This window comes from Podarcis bocagei (assembly GCF_964188305.1).
Source record: "Podarcis bocagei genome assembly, chromosome: 8".
In the NCBI taxonomy this organism is placed as follows: Eukaryota; Metazoa; Chordata; class Lepidosauria; order Squamata; family Lacertidae; genus Podarcis; species Podarcis bocagei.
In genome coordinates this window covers 13,243,527-13,262,290 of record NC_138133.1, presented here as the reverse complement: position 1 = coordinate 13,262,290, position 18,764 = coordinate 13,243,527, and positions in this window count along the sequence as shown.

Below are 18,764 nucleotides of genomic sequence, written 5' to 3'. Positions count from 1 at the left end.
TGCCCTTGGCGGTAGGAAATCAATAATTTCTTTATTCAATGGTTGAAATAACAAAACAGAGATTATACAGATCTGGATGAAAATATATCTTATACATGCATAGCTAAAAACAAAGAAAGTGCTATGAAGAAGTCTTTGGATGCAGTTGTAAGAGCCCACTAGGATCCTGGTGATCCGTTGAAATAGCATTGCTTATCACCACCTCGCTTGTGACTAGCCTGTTATAAGCAGAAGGCAAGATGGTGGAAAAATCCCTAGCAGAAGTGACTTTTCTTTGTTTTCATCAAGCACTGCCCTATCGCCGTACCCTGGAGCCACAGTAGAATTCACTTGAGCTTCTTTTGTAGCTTATTAAATATCTGTTGTTCTCCAGTTTTATTATCATTTTTTAAAAGGACATTGTGTTTTGATTAGTGATGGGTGAGCTCCTGTAGGCTTAGTTTGGCTTGGAACAGGCAATTTGATACCCAAACACTCTGAGTGTTGGGTTGGAAGTGAGTTATTTCCCTTTTCACTCTCCCCTTCATTGGTGTGTAGAATGAATGCTGCCCTGGTGCCAGGAATCCATAGTAATGACATGTGTCCTGGGGAAATTATCTCTTCCAGGATCCCTGGTGCCTGTAACACTGCCATCATGGTGCTCAGGATGCCAGGGGAAGTCGGGGAAGGAATTTGTTTGCCATGGACCACTTTTTGCCATGGACCAACCCGATCTTGCTTCTGAAGTTTACAGATTGGAATGCAGTTCTCATTCTGATAATGTACTGTATTTTTTGCTCCATAAGACGCACCTTTTCCCTCCTAAAAAGTAAGGGGAAATGTCTGTGCGTCTTATGGAGCGAATGCAGGCGGGAGGCTCTGCTCCCTTTAAAGAGCCACATGGGGCGTGTGTACGGCTCTTGGGGGCTTTACCCTGAGGAGGGAGAAGGGCAGCCCATCAGTCCCTTCTCCCACCTCGCGGAAAAGCCCCCAAGAGCCGCACACACACTCCGTGAGGCTCTTTAAAGGGAGTGCGGCTCTTGGGGGCTTTTCTCCGAGGAGGGAGAAGGGACTGATGGGCTGCTCTCTGTCCCTTCCCACACCTCCCAGAAAAGCCAGCAAGAGCCAGTGCCAGGCTCTGCTCAGCGCTCCCTTGTAAGGGCTCCCTTTCGTCCCTCATCCCGCTTTGCTGAGAAGCCAGCAGAACAAGAGCCGCTGTGCAGCTATCGCTCTTGTTCTGCTGGCTTCTTAGCAAAGCGGGAGGAGGAACGGAAGGGTTTAAAGCAAGAAAAGCGAGACCCGCTTACATGCTCTGTGCAGAATATTTTTTTTCTTGCTTTCCCCCTCTAAAAACTAGGTGCTCTTATGGAGCAAAAATCCGGTACTTCTTTGGATGGATGCAATGCATTTTAGTGCACAAAAATGCACACCAAAACACATATTTTACATAAAAGATCCATGCAAAATGTGTATGTATATTCCTGGTGAATGTATTGAAAATCCTTGACAAGTTTGCCTAATGGCCTGTAGTCCCAAGTGTTTCCCCTTTAAGGACTGAGGTTCTTAAAAAGGGGATGGAGCCTATGATCCATAGGCTGGAAGCATAAGCTCTAAATACGTTGCTAGAGCAAGTTCTCACTAATTGCTGGGGCAACAACATTTGCCCTGCCCACCATGCCCCACTTTCCTTTGGGCTCTGTTGCCAGATCAGAAGAGGACTGTCCAAATTGCCAAAAACACAGCAATCAATTCCAAATCTGTAGATGAAGGCTCCGATTCTGTAGATTGATGGATGAAAGACCAGAGGAATCCAATATATAACAGAAAAAAAATCAAAGGGGCATTACAGATTGGTGGTCCCTTAATCCAGTTCAGAAAATCTTTATCAAGAGTTAATTTGCATGCACGGGTTCAGCAAACCATGCAATACCCAAGTACAATTCAATGATCAAAGAAACCTTGCCAGTGTAAGGTGAGAGTTAAGGTTATCTCATGTTGGCTCGAACTCCACAATGCTGGGATGTAAGCTATGGTAGATGCCTCAATGGAGTCAGTAATGATGTTGCGTGATGTTACAAAGTTCGCTTGCTCGCAATTTATCCTCCATGCTCCCCATGGTTATTTTGCTGCCTGAGGCAGAGAAGAAAAAGGGACAGTTAAGTCCAGTCACGAATGACTCTGGGGTTGCGGCGTTCATCTCGCTTTACTGGCCAAGGGAGCCGACGTTTGTCCGCAGAGTTTTTCCAGGTCATGTGGCCAGCATGACTAAGCTGCTTCTGGCGGAACCAGAGCAGCTCACGGAAATGCCGTTTACCTTCCCAACGCAGCGGTACCTATTTATCTACTTGCACAGGTGTGCTTTCAAACTGCTAGGTTGGCAGGAGCTGGGACCGAGCAACGGGAGCTCACCCCGTCACTGACCTCCTAATTGGCAAGCTCAAGAGGCTCAGTGGTTTAGATCACAGCACCACTCTTTATTTCAGAATACAGAAGCAGACAGGACTGGCAGTTGTCTTGCATGGGGGATTGTGTATGTGTTTGTGGTGTGCCTGTATTGGGTTGGCGTTGTGTTAGGAGCTGATGAGGGGTTTGCAATGTAGGCTGGGGCAGCATGTTTGGTGGGGTTGCCTGGAAGATGCTCAAATGGCTGTGGGGTGTGGTCTTCCAGGACAGTTCCTCAGATTTCCATATGAGCTTATGGGCCAAAAAAAGGTTGGCGAATAATCATCGAGCTACTTCACACCATACTGTCATAACTAATGGAAAAATCACTGTACATAGCTTCCACTAGATGGCTGCCTCAGCAAACACTGAAGTCCTGGTAAATTATCACTTCAAAATTTAAAATGCGCATGCACAGTAGTTTGCCAATAGTTGCTGCCTTAGGCGTTATGGGGCAGTAAAATCCTGAAAACATTTGCACTGCCGCTCAGAACTTAATCAAACACAAACCTTGATCTGAATTGGGCAGTCTGCAAAGCATCTTGGAATGTGTTGGCCTGTTTTCCAAAGTACCAAATTGGGATCCAAAGTAAATCTTGTGGTCAGTGCATATTTCTTCTAATAGTGTCGTTAAAGAAGCTCTCGGTGTTCTATCACATTCCTTTTTAAAAAACCAAAAAACCAAACTTAATAAGGAACAGTGGCGTAGCGTGGGTTGTCAGCACCCGGGGCAAGGCAAGTAATTTGCGCCCCCTAACCCATGGATTTGCACCCCCTAACCCGTGGATTTGCGCCCCCTAACCCTAACCCCCAGATATTGCGGCCGGCCCCCCCTGCACCCCCCACGCTACGCCACTGATAAGGAAAATATAACAATAATAAGGGGGGAATCATCAGTGCTTTTTTTCTTTAAAAAATGGTTAGGGGTACTCTCATTGACTCAAGAAAACCACCATTTTATAGTTCAAATTGGGGAAAATAAATACAGCAAATGGACCAAAGTACAAAGATTCGCAAAATGTTTAGGGGTATGTGTACTCCTGCCCCCCCCCCCCGAAAAAAGCACTGGGAATCATCATTTTTATAATGGAATAAGTTGATTTCACATACCTTTCAAACACCGATTGCGTATTTTTTCCTTATCTTTTACATTCACAACTCTCCTTTTCTTGAACTAAATTCTTGTATTCCACAGCACTCAGGATATTGGTGTTAGTTCTGTGATAGAAGTTAGCTTGATTGTCTCAATGTCCTATGGGGAAAACCAAAGTATTCCGATGGGGAAAATGCTTACCTCTACTCCACATACTGGGTGTCAGGATCAACTCATGCCTGGAACCAGAATAGGACAAGAAAGCAGACCAAAAACAGACCCCACCATGGCTTGGGATCAATGGAAGTCAGTATACAATCAGGCAAACCCTGAAACCAAAACCCAGAAAGTTGCACTACTTGGGAAAAACATGAAAAATGGATTCACCCCATTAGTTGCTTAGTGGTTATCTCCCAATAACCACTAATGTAACAACCCCATGGTTTCTAGCCTTGGGGATACCACAGATACCCCTGCTAAGAAGATTCCAATCTGGGTTTTGGCAATTATTTCCTCCTCAATGGCAGCATTACACTACTGATAATATGAGAATTGGGGTTCTGGTCAACAAACAATCCGTACAACTCAGAACAATGCAAATGCTTGTCGGTTCTGCATAGAAACTAATGAATAAAAAATGGTTTATTTTTGTCTGGCTGGGGAAAAAAATTCTGTTCTGCAGCCTCCTGGAAGATCTCATTTATGTTTGTGTAACAGTTTAATTTTAATCTTTTTTGTTTAATTAGAAAGCCTTTGCTGACGCTCACTGCAGCTTAGGGGGTTCCCCTCCTCACCATTTGACATAATTTCTAATTTATACTTGGTCAAAACCTCCCACATAGCTGTAAATACATTTAGCATTATTAGAGAAAAACAAGTAGATTGATGAACAAAAAGTGTGGTTGACACTGTGAAGACAGGAAGGTAGGCAGAGCAAAGCTGAACTCCTCAGCTTTTCTGCCACACAATATTAAACCCTGTGCCTTTCTTTAGGAATGCCACAGTGAGGTCTACAAGTTGCAGCATTATGTTGCAGCGCAGCCCCTTCTCCTAAGATTGGTGCTCTTGTTTGTGGGTTTAAATGGGGGCGGGGGTGAACCTTTGGCTCACAGACCAAATGTGGCCTGTCAAGCCTCCCCATTTTGCCTGCCAGGCCATTTGGGGGAAGCCACACCCACTGGCCCCACACCTGACGTCAAAGTTATTGTGTGGAAAGCCAGCAATGACAACACCGAGGCTGCAATTCTAATGCTCATTTACAAGTGAAGAGAATTGTTTAGGAGTGAAAATGAAAGCTTTGGTGAACCCACAGAGAGCCCACCTTGTGTTGCCTGGTCTATATATAGTGGTACCTCGGGTTAAGTACTTAATTCGTTCCGGAGGTCTGTTCTTAACCTGAAACTGTTCTTAACCTGAAGCACCACTTTAGCTAATGGGGCCTCCTGCTGCTGCTGTGCCGCTGGAGCACGATTTCTGTTCTCATCCTGAAGCAAAGTTCTTAACCCGAGGTACTATTTCTGGGTTAGTGGAGTCTGTAACCTGAAGCATATGTAACCTGAGGTACCACTGTACTTAGCTACAGAGATTGTACCTTTCCCAATTGTGCTGCCTTGTGCTAAATACAATCCTGGTGCCCTAGACAATTGAGCAAGCGCTCTGAAGGCAGCCCGGTTTAGGGAAGTTTTTTATGTTTGATGTTTTATTGTGTTTTTCATGTTCTGTTGGGAGCCCCCCAGAGTGGCTGGGGAAACCCAGTCAGATGGGTGTATTATTATTATTATTATTATTATTATTATTATTATTATTATTTCTGTTTCCAACCAGGGAAATGGACATCTACCTATTGCACTCTGTGATGGGAAAGCAATGCATCTGAAGTTCTCTGGTCAGATCTTGCCTCTAAGAAGGGGAAGGAAAATAGAGCTTTAAAAGGAGGAGGAAGATGCAAACTAATACTACTTTTAAAGAAGGAGGTTAAGGAAAGGAAGGAATGTGTATATTTGTGGGCATGAATATGAATGATCTTGTGGATGCCCATGCCTGCCACTGACTCAAGTAACTTCCACTGGCAGACACGACCATCACCCACTCTTGCCATGCCACCACCAACCCACTGTTGCTTGCAGTCGTTGGGGGCAGAAATGTTGCCCACCCCGATGTGGAAAATTGCTGGCTACTCCTCTCCAGCTCTTTTGCACCAGTCCTGAGAAGTTAGTCACAGTTAGGTCCCACTGTAGCCATTCGTTGTGTTTTAAAGACGTCATTCAGTATATCTCTCAACTAGGCTGTTTAGGCTATGGTTACCAAACGTCCCCATTTTCCGGGGACAGTCCCCAGATTTACAAATCTGCCCCCGGACAAAATCCATCCCTGGAATTTTCCCAGATTTATATTTTAAGTGTTGTAGATTTATTAGTAGGGAATGAATGTTGTGTGATTGGTTCAATGGCACAAGACACATCATATGGGGACTTCCGGTGAGGCAAAATGGCAGACACCATGGCAGTGAACAGCTCCTGGAGCCAGCCAGAGCCAACTGCGCTACCAGGCTGGCTCTGGGCTGCTGAGACTGCCACCACTGCCAAAGGGGAACCAGGGACACCCGGTGCATCAACTGGGGGAACCACTGACTCCCCCTGCCCGCGTGACCCAAATCGAGCTAGGAGCAAGAGCTCCTGACCACCCGGCCAACTGCCCAACAGCGCTCCAGGGCCAGTAAAAACCCTGGAGCTGACGCAGTGAGAAGGAGGAGTCACTGCCGCCACCACTGCTGAGGGGGAACCACTGACACACACACACCGTGACTCAAATCGAGCTGGTGCGAGAGCACCCGGCCACCCGGTCAACTGACTTCTCTTTTTTTTTAAAAAAAAAAAAAGTGTCCCTGGATTCTTTGAAAAAAATCTGGTAACCTTAGTTTATGCAATTTTAAGCAATGAGTTAGAAGTGCTTTTTAGAATTAGCAGACTAACACCGGGATTAGAAAATTCATTTTGTAGAACCAGGAGCTCAATGCACCATGAAAGAGAGTTTGTATATAACTGGGGGGAAATACATACAGTATTTGCATTTTTGGTACTGCTTGAATACCCTAAATCAACAATAGTCTCAATTCTATTAAACTAAGGTCTGTGTTATTTACACACAAAGTAGTGTTTGAAGAATGTATAAGATAGTTTCCATATTTTCACAAGATGCCTGTGGGCTGGTTCTGTTGTCTATGCAGTTCATTCAGGTGCTGAAAGGTTCTTTGAAGGACTTGCTTAAAGCATGTTGAATGACAGTGAATCCCTGATATGAAATTACAGCCCTCACTAAATCACTATGCTTCACTTCTACTCAACATTTGCAGGATCTGCATATAAGTAAATGTACTATGCATCAAGTTCATTTCAATGTTGGAGGTTTACTGCTGACATTTAGTGTCAAAACCAGCTTTCCCCCCACTAATCTTGGTGCCAGGCTAGCAACGTGGCTTTCGTTAAAACTATAGAGCAGAAAGACCATAAAAGACAGGACATAACAATGAATCTTAGAATGCAATCTACAAATTAATATGGAAATGTAGTAACGCATATATCTGCCATTTAATTTCTTAAGAGGCAACACAGAACTAATAAATGGACAAATTAGTATAGAAGTAACATCGCATAGTAATTTGGGTATTTAGCGTTAATTAATGTCTGCTTATTGTTATGTGTCATCTGTAATTGAATTCTGCTAATGCTAATAAATTACTGTAGACAAAGTCGGCGGTGGAATGGCATCACTAGACAAATCCCTCAGTAGCTCTCCTTGTCATTGAGAGGGAGTTTCAAATGCATATTGTGTTGAGGCCTGAATAGATCACTAAACTTCATGAAAATGTATGTATCCAAGAGAACAAAAGGGAATACGAACATTAGAAAGCTATAAAGAGATTACACAGGGATTATTTTAGAAACACTGAAGCATGTTTTCTAATATAAAGACAGTTGTGGGGGAAGGGGGCGTTGTTTCGTTCCGTCTTCCTCGGAGCAGGGAGAAACTCAGTGCAGCCTTTCCAGAGTTGGCTTGCCTCAGAGGACAACACTTTGAAGCACTATGACACAAAGCATTCCCATAATCCTCATTGGAGTGGTGTGGAGGACGCAAGTGGGCATCTGGGGAGCATGCTAAAGGGGTTTTGGGGAGCTTTCCAGATGTTCATAAGAGCAGGCCTGCAGGATAAGACCAAACATAGTCCAACATCCTTTTCCCACAGTGGGCAACCAGATGCATTTGGGATGCCCACAAGCAAAATGGGACTATATATTCCGTAATCCCCAGATATTGTTATTCAGATACACACTTGATCTTAGCCAAAAGGCTGAGATGCGGACTGCAATAAAGCTGTGTGAGTTATTTGGAGACATTCTGCCTGTGATACTGGCTGTAGTACATACAGTCATACCTCGTGTTGCGTCTGCTTCATGTTGCGTCTTTTCACATTACGTCCCACAGCAACCCGAAATGCCGGAATAAGTTATTTCCGGGTTTCGCCACTTGTGCATGCACAGAAGTGCTAAATTGCGCTTCGCGCCTGCGCAGAAGCGCCAAATCGTGCCGCGCGCCTGCGTAGACACAGCGCTTCAATTTGTGGGTATTTCACGTTACAGATGGGCCTCCGGAATGGATCCGTCCGTAACATGAGGTACCACTGTAAACACCGTCATGACTAGCAGCCATTGCTAGGAATGGACAAATCTGTCTGCTTTGAATGTTTTTTGTTTTTGTTTCATTTTTCCATACATCAGTTGAGTTCACCACATTTCTGAATCAGTTCAGAAATGTGCCAGCAAGGTAGGTTTGCGTTACAATGTGGACCAAACCAAATTTATCCTCCAACCTTAGCCGTTGTTAACTTTATCCTCCATGAATGAGACATACACTCTTTTTGAAACTGTTCAAACTGGTATGCAACAAATCTAGTGGTATCAAATCCTGCGTTGAAATATTCACTGCGTGAAGAAATACACTGTTGGACCTTTAGCTACAATTCTTCTATCTGGGATGCAGTGGCGTAGCGTGGGGGGTGCAGGGGGGGCCAGCCGCACCGGGCGCAACATCTGGGGGTTAGGGTTAGGGGGCGCAAATCCACGGGTTAGGGGGCGCAAATTACTTGCCTTGCCCCGGGTGCTGACAACCCACGCTACGCCACTGCTGGGATGATCGTCATCTTCCACAGAGCACGCCGCTTCAAGAGGAACGCACATGGAGTGGTGAGAGAGAAAGGGGAAACCCGTCTAGCCAGCCAGATCAGCTGAATCAACCCTGACAATCAATGGGGTGAGAGATGTCGCAGCCCGATCGCCCTTGCATCACCACAACAGTTATTAACACTGGGCTTCAGCAAAGCAAATAATTTAATTAGACAGTGCCTATATGATATCAAGGGATGCGGGTGGCACTGTGGGTTAAACCACAGAGCTTAGGACTTGCCAATCAGAAGGTTGGCGGTTCAATCCCTGCAATGGGGTGAGCTCTCGTTGCTCGGTCCCTGCTCCTGCCAACCTAGCAGTTTGAAAGCACATCAAAGTGCAAGTAGATAAATAGGTACCGCTCTGGTGGGAAGGTAAACGGTGTTTCCATGTGCTGCTCTGGTTCGCCAGAAGCAGCTTAGTCATGCTGGCCACATGAGCCAGAAGCTGTACGCTGGCTCCCTTGGCCAATAAAGCGAGATGAGTGCCGCAACCCCAGAGTTGGTCACGACTGGACCTAATGGTCAGGGGTCCCTTTACCTTTTTATATGATATCAAGCGACAGAATAATCTGGCCACAGTAAGGAAATTTTGTCCATGGCATGATTATTTTCCACCTAGTCATTTTGACATTTGGGCACCCTCTTTGCAAAATGTAACAATTCCAAAATACAGACGTGCTTTCACTTTCGCAAGATGGAATATACTGCCCTCGGCTGTACTTGATTTCAAAAAATTCCACTGGAAAAATGGCTATGTCCATGTGGAGAGGACAGTATTGAGTCAGTGGCTCATGTGCTTCTGACTTGCACTCTTTATAAAGATTTGAGGAGTGACGTCCTTGCTCCTCTATTATTGTCCCCGCCAGGTTGCTCAACCATTGCTACTGTGTCCTATCTTTTAGCAGATCAAGATGATCAGCTGACAGCAAAAACTGCAAGGTTTTTAGCAGGGGCAATTAGAATTAGATCTACTATTTGATTATTGACATAAACCCCCCAAATGTATTTTGTATAGTTTAGGTTTTACCTCTATCTTCAGTACATTTTATTTTATTGCTATGGCTAGTGGCTGATGCAAATAAAGATTCTTCTGATTTGGAATACTTTGTTGCTGCAAGACTATTCCCTCAGATGAATCTTAGGGAATAATAATAATAATAATAATAATAATAATAATAATAATAATAATAATAAAAATTTTTATTTATATCCCGCCCTCCCCAGCCGAAGCTGGGCTCAGAGCGGCTAACAACAGTAAAATGATAAAACATTCTAAAATCATTTCATTATAAAATTAATTCCAATCAAATTAATGGCAACCATTTGGGCTAGAAGTTCTGAGAGGATTGCCAAAGGAGGGAGTCAGGCTGTGCCCTGACCAAAGGCCTGGTGGAACAGCTCTGTCTTGCAGGCCCTGCGGAAAGATGTCAAGTCCCGCAGGGCCCTAGTCTCTTGTGGCAGAGCGTTCCACCAGATCAGAGCCACAGCTGAAAAAGCCCTGGCTCTGGTGGAGGTCTAACCTCTCTGTGGCCTGGGACCTCCAAGATGTTTTTGTTTGAAGACCGTAAGTTCCTCTGTGGGACATACCAGAAGAGGCAGTCCCATAGGTACGAGGGTCCTAGGCCGTATAGGGCTTTAAAGGTTTAAACCAGCACCTTAAACCTGATTCTGTACTCCACCGGGAGCCAGTGCAGCTGGTATAGCTGGTGAATGTGATCTCGCAGCGAGGACCCCGTAAGGAGTCTCGCCGTGGCATTCTGCACCCGCTGGAGTTTCTGGGTCAGTCTCAAGGGCAGCCCCACGTAGAGCGAGAAAAGACACAGAGAGGCCACTGTCATTCTGGGCAGCTACAACTTTTGGCTACTCCAATCCAGCTGCTGCCTCCAGTAGCAATGGTGGCAGAGGAGAAAACCAGTGTCAGGAAAGAGCTCTCTACTTAACTTTACTATGCAGAGCAGGTTCCTCTGGAGGGGAGAGCACAACAGGGGCTGTCCTCTATTCATCACCACTTTCCCCTTTAATTTTCTCTCCTTCCCTCCTCCATCCCACTCTTGGAGTTTTGCTTCCTCACATTGAACAGTATTAGGAACTGTCAGCAAAGCAGATAGGAATTAAAAGCTGCTTTTAATATAAAATTGATCTCGGAATGAATTCATTAGTTGTAATCATGGCTTTCCCTCAGTGGGGGATTTCCTCAGTAATTTCATGTAAATGTTTTCATAGTAGCCAATCTTTCTATTGACATTTCGCTCTTTAAATTGGTTTTTAATTATAATATTGAATTTCCTTTTCATGCTCACCATTCAATTGATTTCTATTCCAATTTGCCATAATAGAGTCGTGCATTCGATTTCCTGTGTCAACCTGCTCTGCATGTCTGGACAGGAGGCAGGTAACTTTATCAATATCCTGCCCATACAAATTTTCAGTATGACTGTAGTATTTATATTTGGGAATGATATTATTACATGTACATGCACAAATCCAGGCACATACACAGAAAATGTGCATGGGGTCATTCACATTAGTCCCACAGTATCATAACCAGAACTCAAAATAAAAAAAATTCCTTCCAGTAGCACCTTAAAGACCAACTAAGTTAGTTCTTGGTGTGAGCTTTCGTGTGCATGCACACTTCTTCAGATACACTGAAACAGAAGTTGCCAGACCCTTCTATATAGTGAGAAGGTGGGGAGGGGTATTACTCAGAAGGGTGGTGGGAATGGGAGATTGGCAGATAGCTGAGATGAGCCTGTTGACGACTCTTAACGACTGCAATAGGTCTTACAGGAAAAGGCAAGGGGTGAGAAGGTGAAAAATGGCTTAGTCATGTATAATGAGATAAGAATCCAATGTCCAGGGAGATTGAAGTGTTCTCCTGCCAATCTCCCATTCCCACCACCCTTCTGAGTAATACAGTCTATTTCTGAAATCCTTTTGTAATAAGACAGCTACTTTGAGATCTTTTATAGAATGTCCTGGGAGATTGAAGTGTTCTCCTACTGGTTTCTCTGTCTTGTGATTCCTGATATCAGATTTATATCCATTGGCGTTTATCACACCTATCATTCTGTCACCCATTCCCACCACCCTGTTGATGACTGTTAATGACTGCAATTGGTCTGGTGATTCTGTTTCAGTGTATCTGAAGAAGTGTGCATGCACACGAAAGCTCATACCAAGAACAAACTTAGTTGGCCTCTAAGGTGCTACTGGAAGGAATTTTTTTATTTTGTTTTGACTATTTGTACCGCTAGTCACTATTTAACGTAACGTATCTAAGTTATTTAACTATATACATAAAATATGCTCATTTAAATGTAAAGGAAACATCAAAATAATGTTTAAAAAGGTATTAATTACATATGTTTTGTATAGTTAAACAACAAGAATGGGAACAAATTCTTACCATATTTTCTTGACTGACTTCCTGTCGTGATGACATCAGGCATCGATTTGGCAAATGAAAAAGTTCTTTAGATGCTCATTGCATCTCTCTAAGGCCTCTAAACTGACATTACAAAAAAGCTGGCTGGTTCTAAGAGTTACCTTCTGTGAAAACAGAATTAGCTCGAGGATGTATATTCGGAAATAAAACACTGCGTAGCTGTCTATCCAAGGTTTGTAGCTAGGTTGTGAAATTCCATATGCTCTAGGCAGCATGGTTGAATTATATCAGAATACAGCAGTTAATTTTTCATTATTATTATTTTTTAAATTGGGTCCCTACATGATTCCCTGAGAAACTGACTGGACACATTAGGATCAACTATACCTTCCATATCTCAGCTAGAATGCTAATTCTATATAAATGAAGCAGTTGCCACTGAACTGCTATTTTAATTGGTGCTTTCACTATTAATTTATGTATTACTTAACCAGCAGGTTTGCCTTTTCACTCCACAACATTCCCAACGGCTTCCCCGCCCCCATTTCTTACTTAATCTTTGCCAAATTCTGTGTCATGCTTAGTTTACATTTCGTTAAGGCAAAATGCCAGCACAATACTTTGGAAAAATTCCACGAGGAAAGAAAGTAGATGGAAAAGTTTGCACACGTTGGCATCTGATTAATCTGAATTGGAACCTTGTTATAATTCATGACCAAATGTGTTGCTTACTGTTTGTTCGTAATACTTTTAATTATGTAAAAATGACACCCTTATGACCTGCTCCAGTTCTCTGATGTCAACAGAAAGACTAGCTCTGAAATGGCAATAAGGATTTAAAATGCTAACAGCTCAACTGACCCTTAAGAAAGATGTAAAGTGAACGAGAAGCTGAGGCCAAACCATGGCGATAATGTAATTAAATATTTCCTTGTGGTACTCACAGATACTTAGGTTATATTGTAGCTAAAGGGGGGCACCTGAGGTGGTTCCAAAGAATCTGTACAATAATAAGTTTTGACAATGTTCTTCTGAAAAAGAGATGAGCTTGTAAAGGCTCCAAGCTGAAAGTAAAACATAAGATTATTTGATTTACCACAACTTGGGAATTTAATGCTAAGAGGCTAAAGCTTGCTAGAAACAGTAAAAACAAACAAAGTTTGAAGAAACCATGCCAGTTAAAATAATTTCTCAAGCACTGTCTGTGTTTGAAAAGTTTCTGCTAATACAGATTTGCAGCAGCACCACTGACAAGACAAGAATTGAGACCTCTTGTTTAGACAGCATTTGAAGACCATACCACAAACTGGTTTAATAATAATGACCTCGCCCCAAGGAACTCTGGGAAATGCAGTCCTGCATGGCATAGCTAACAATGAATTATTAGCACCCGCACCAAACGACAGTTCTGAGATTCTTTGAATCTCATGGCAATTAAACTAATATATAACACTGATATGGATTTAGAGTACAGATTGGTTGTTTAGCAGATGCCTAGGACAAGACTGGACTCTATCACAGATTGCCATATGTCCAGAATTTCCCAGACATAGCCATCAGAAACAGTGTCTGGTCAGAAATAGGTGAAATGTCTGGGAAAATCCAAATGTATGTCACCCCATGTTGACAGTGCTGTTTTTGGCATTTTTCTTTAAAAATAGCTCTAAAATTTCAAAATTGCCCCAAAAGCTCAAGAACTTTGTTCAAGAAAGTTCAACAACCTTTGCATCTGGATTTTCAGTTTTTGAAATATGGGAACCCTATTGCATCACAATAGCAGAGACATCACCTTGCCAACAAAGATCCGTATAGTTAAAGCTATGGTGTTCCCAGTAGTGATGTATGGAAGTGAGAGCTGGACCATAAAGAAGGCTGATAGCTGAAAAATTGATGCTTTTGAATTATGGTGCTGGAGGAGACTCTGGAGAGTCCCATGGACTTCAAGAAGATCAAACCTCTCCATTCTTAAGGAAATCAGCCCTGAGCGCTCACTGGAAGGACAGATCCTGAAGCTGAGGCTCCAGTACTCTGGCCACCTCATGAGAAGAGAAGACTCCCTGGAAAAGACCCTGATGTTGGGAAAGATGGAGGGCACAAGGAGAAGGGGACGACAGAGGACGAGATGGTTGGACAGTGTTCTCGAAGCTATGAACATGAATTTGACCAAACTGCGGGAGGCAGTGGAAGACAGGAGTGCCTGGTGTGCTCTGGTCCATGGGGTCACGAAGAGTCGGACACGACTAAATGACTAAACAACAACAAATTGTATCACACCTCACAGACCTATGGGAGGTGTGACAGAGATGTTCTCTCTGCTGAACATCTCTTCTGCAATGGGAAAGGTGTTTGGTACTAATAGGATGATCAAAATATAATGATTAATTGTTGGGTATTCTTGAAACTGGTTCTTCGTGCAAAGTGCCCCTTCTCCATAGATATCTTGCGATGAGTTCCCCATTGTGAGTTATAAATCCCTACACTGAGATGGATTAAAATGGGGAGTCAGGGTCAAGCTCACAAGTCACTCTTTCAGTATCCTCACATGCCATTGGCTCCACATCTGTCCTTCCCATATTGAGCGTAAAGGTCTGAAGGGAGAATTTTACTGCATCAGTTCCACTAACAATAAAGGCACCCTCTGCTCATTTTCCATCACCATTACTTCTGCTGCAGATTTTTCTTCTCCGAGATGTGTATTGATGACTCTAACAGCTCTATTTGCTCAATACATAAGATGCTCATCATCGTACTCTGTGTTAACGACGTGAAATATGAGGTGTTTACTGTGCAGTTGATTATTATGGATTGGATTTAGACATCATGGAGAGAAGGCGATTTGAAAGTTGGATTAATTAAGGCAGCTTTTGGTGACTCCATGGCTGCTCATGTTTTTAATATTAACCTTTGCTGGTCTATATGGCTTAGATTTGGCCATCTGTTCCTTCTATTTTTACCTTGCTTCTCAGCCGATTCTGCCAAAGTGAAACACTTCTAAATATCACTGATTTTAAAGAGAGATTGGCCACATGTCACCTCCCTTATATTTTATAATAATAATAATAATAATAATAATAATAATAATAATAATAATAATAATCCTTGTAAAATGCTTTTGAGTGCCCAATTTTGCTTTCAGATTTAGCAGGTCATGTCAAGATTCAGGAGTAGTCAGCTGTATAATTGGATAGCAAGGGCTCTTTGGCTCTGGGGAACTTTGGGAGGAAGAGTTGGGAGACAGGATGAGTAAATAATTGGGGTGAACAACAAAGGGTTCACAATAATAATAATAATAATAATAATAATAATAATAATAATAATAATAATAATAATAATAATAATAATAATTTATTATTTATACACCGCCCATCTGGCTGAGTTTTGCCAGCCACTCTGGGCGGCTACCAATCAAGTGTTAAAAACAGTACAGCATTAAATATTAAAAACTTCCCTAAACAGGGCTGCCTTCAGATGTCTTTTAAAGATAAGATAGCTGCTTATTTCCTTCACATCTGGAGGGAGGGCATTCCACAGGGTGGGCGCCACAACCGAGAAGGCCCTCTGTCTGGTTCCCTGTAACCTCACCTCTCACAATGAGGGAACCGCCAGAAGGCCCTCGGCGCTGGCTCTCAGTGTCCGGGCTGAGCAATGGGAGTGGAGATGTTCCTTCAGGTATACAGGACTGAGGCCGTTTAGGGCTTTAAAGGTCAGCACCAACACTTTGAATTGTGCTCGGAAACGTACTGGGAGCTAACGCAGATCTCTCAGGACCGGTGTTATGTGGTCCCGGTGGCCACTCCCAGTCACCAGTCTAGCAGCCGCATTCTGGATTAATTGCAGTTTCCGGGTCACCTTCAAAGGTAGCCCACATAGAGCGCATTGCAGGAGTCCAAGTGGGAGATAACTAGAGCATGCACCACTCTGGCAAGACCATCAGCAGGCAGGTAGGGTCTCAGCCTGCATACCAGATGAAGCGGGTAGACAGCCGCCCTGGACACAGAATTAACCTGAGCCTCCATGGACAGCTGTGAGTCCAAAATGACTCCCAGGCTGCACACCTGGTCCTTCAAGGGCACAGGTACCCCATTCAGGACCAGAGAGTCCCCCACACCCGCCCGCCCCCTGTCCCCCCAAAACAGTACTTCTGTCTTGTCTGGATTCACCCTCAATCTGTTAGCTGCCATCCATCCTCCAACCGCCTCCAGGCACTCACACAGGACCTTCACCGCCTTCACTGGTTCTGATTTAAAAGAGAGGAAGAGCTGGGTATCATCTGTATACTGATGAACACCCAGCCCAAACCCCCTGATGATCTCTCCCAGCGGCTTCATATAGATATTAAAAAGCAATTGATTTTACTGGGGGGGTGTGGTCTTGGCACAATGCTAGAAAAAGGGAGGTGCAGTAATTCTGCTCTTTATTGTGTATTCATTTTTGCAAGTGAACTACAGTAAGCAGGACCTTTTCCCATGCATACAATGGCATGTAAAATAATCATGAACCAAAGGAATATCTCAAAGACTCATCTAAATGGATAAGCATATAAGTTTCTTAATTATCAATTTACAATGGGATGGAAGGTTCACAGGCTATGAAGGACTTGCTCACAAATTTATTCACAGATGCACAAATTATTAGAGCTAGGAAGTGGAAACCAGAATATAAAATGGAAGCATAATATAAAGAGGTGTGGGATATAGCTATTAATGATAAATTAACACATGCCATTAAGGTAAGACAGGGAATATGCAGGATAAATGATTTTGAGGAAAAATGGAGGGTGTTTATAGAATTTGTACTGTTAAAACGGAAAGAGGTCGAACCATCACAACAGGTGTTGAAATTTTGGAAAGTTGGATAGTTACAATGGGTTGGTGTCGGTGGTGGGGTGCACATTTTTATTCTCATTTATTTTTTATTATTGTCAAAATAAAAAATAAATTTAAAAAACACTGCTTTTGGGTTACTTAAATATTTGCTATTGGACTACAACTCCCATTATCCATGACAATTGGCCATGCTGGCTGTGGCCAATGAGAATTGGAGTCAGCCAGGGGCGCCATTTTGAATAAAGAAATTTGGGGGTGGGGTGGGCAAGTAAGCCCCATCCTGCATACTTGATCACATGACACAGTCCATGCACACCATTTGAATGGCAATGTCATAGCTGTTAAGTGTCCCTTATTTGAAGGAACAGTCCCTTATTCCAGCACCATGTCCCGCTGCTGTCCCTTATTGATAGATGTCCCTTAAATGTCCCTTAAATGATGTCCCTTAAATTTCAAAGGAAGCAGCTCCTCTCCCTCCCTCCCTGCTGGCCAGGGAGGAGGGAGGCTCCAACTGTGTTGCTTGGCTGTGTTGCTCACCCAATAAGAAGTCTAAGAATGACTGGGGGGTGGAGCTTGCATGCCTTGTGTGTGGCTAGTTAATGCAAGCTGAGGGGTTTTTTGAATGCTGGACGCCATTTTGTTGCACGTGCTGCTGCAAACTTTGCAGTGCAAAGCCAGGCCGGGGAGCCATCTTAAGTTGAGGCTGCATAGGCCTTGTGGTGCATGTGATTCAGATTCTATTCAGTTGAACCTCTGGTTACAAAGTTGGTTGGACAGTGTTCTCGAAGCTACCAGCATGAGTTTGACCAGACTGCAGGAGGACAGGAAGACTGGAGTGCCTGGAACAGGTGAGGCTGCAGGTCCCTTATTTTGGCTGCTGGTCCCTTATTTTCAAGGCTGCTGGTCCCTTATTTTCAAATCTGTAAGTTGACAGCTATGGGCAATGTCAATCAACTGGGGTCTGTGGGCAGAATCCTCAAATATTTTATCGGGAAGGTTGAAGCCTCCTCAGTCCCTAGGAGTTGGCTCCTATGGAATCAGCTGCGTTCTATGTAATAAACTAGCTCAGTGAGCTACTGTTGCTGAAAAATCTTTTCCATTGAAAGCCATTCTCTTCCGCACATGGGGTTCTAGTCTGTAAACCCTTTCCCTTACAACACCCCCCCAACAATACAGAAATATTGTTCATACATACAATTTACTAGGCATTACAAATTTTTACCACAGCAAATGACTTAATAAAACAAGGAAAGGCAGCTTCAAAGACCCAAGAGATCCTTTTACAGGTTACAGTAAAGAGATTAGTAAATGACAGTAAATTTGTTAGTAGAATTTACGCTCTGCATTTCTGACTAACAGCAACTTATATGTAAGGGGGGAATCAGATTAACAATTATATGATTTAACATGAGAGATTTATGAGAAAGAATTCAGACTGCAGCAAAATATTGTAGCACGGGTGCTTTCGCTTAGAGTGCTTAAAGGTAAAGGGACCCCTGACTATTAGATCCAGTCGTGACTGACTCTGGGGTTGCGGCGCTCATCTCGCTTTAATGGCCGAGGGAACCGGCGTACAGCTTCCAGGTCATGTGGCCAGCATGACTAAGCCGCTTCTGGCGAACCAGAGCCGTGCACGGAAACAGCTTACCTTCCCATTTACCTTATCTACTTGCACTTTGACGTGCTTTCGAACTGCTAGTGAGGCATCTGATCAAGGCTTGTATTTTAAAATGAGCTTAAAAGATATATTTGCAGATGCTTGTGTGTTTCATGCCAGGCATAAAGCAGCTGGCTGGGTGCTTTGAGGTTGTTTGT